General features: G+C 37.7%; 1 non-coding gene across 1 annotated transcript; it reads right to left on the bottom strand.

The window, feature by feature from the left end:
• Positions 1–251: 251 nt before the first annotated feature.
• trnae-uuc (transfer RNA glutamic acid (anticodon UUC)) lies at positions 252–323 on the bottom strand. Its single transcript has one exon. It is a non-coding gene; the product is annotated as a tRNA-Glu (tRNA).
• Positions 324–1,119: the final 796 nt, after the last annotated feature.

A 1,119-nucleotide genomic window follows, 5' to 3' on the forward strand; every position in this document is an offset into this window, starting at 1 on the left:
TTAAAAGTTTTTGCAGAAATATAAAGGACATTGTAAGACTTTTGTGAGGCTCTTCCTTGTATCTGGTACCGCTTTGCAAATGTACGACCGCCATCCATTTGGATTCAGCTCAATCGATTGGCACAATTTAGCCCATTATTGAACCCGGTTGGTAGCCTTGTAGCACCAGAAGAGCAGTTAGTGTTTTGCTCAACAAGAGTTTGACAATCAGGGTGACCAGGAATGGTCAGTTCCAAGAGTTTAAGTCTGACTTCCCATACCGGGAGTCGAACCCGGGCCACCTGGGTGAAAACCAGGAATCCTAACCGCTAGACCATATGGGACCACGTTTTGCATATTAGACCTCCGGCTTGTTGGCTTTTAAACACATTCAGCAGGTTACTTGGAAAACAAAATGGAAAATGGCCTGAATGAATGAGTGAATGAATGGTCGTCTGTCTATGAATGTGGAGTGTGGAAAAAAAATCTGCACAAACAATTGACGTTTCAAGCAAAACTCAGGCTCTTTCCCAGATGCTTATCGGAAAAATATAACATGTGTTAACAAATGTGTTACTGTGGCGCCACTTTTAAAGAGAAGATAATTCGATCCTCTCCTTTTTTTGCTTTTTTTTTTTTGGTGCCTCTTGTTGGATATACGATTTTAACATTATGACATTCTCTCCACTATTTTTCGAGAACTGACCCGAAACATCAATGCTTTTTTTTATATTATTTTACATTTTACATACCAATAGGGACTGAAAAAACCTTTGCAATTAAAGGGGTTCTGCATCCAAAAAACATCTACATGGACGCTCAGACCAACAGAGCAAATTAATATCGGAGTCTCGGGTTGGTTCTCGAAAAGCAGTGAAGAGAATGTTAAAAATTTATAATGCTATAATATTAAAATGTTAAAAGGGCATCATATATCCAACAAGAGGTGCAAAAAATGATGACATGATCATTCTCTTTTCTTTAAAAATGTCAACTTCTCCAACTCTTTGTCTGTATACGTGGTACTGCGATTGACTTAGTGTCAATAAATATGAATAAAATATAGAGACCATTAGAAAATAGCACAAGACAGTGTAGCAAAAAAAATCCACAAATAAATACACAACAGAGAGAACAAGC

This window comes from Fistularia commersonii, chromosome 8 (assembly GCF_037954325.1).
Source record: "Fistularia commersonii isolate RoL2024-O1a breed Wild chromosome 8, RoL_Fcom_v1.0, whole genome shotgun sequence".
Classification (NCBI taxonomy): Eukaryota; Metazoa; Chordata; class Actinopteri; order Syngnathiformes; family Fistulariidae; genus Fistularia; species Fistularia commersonii.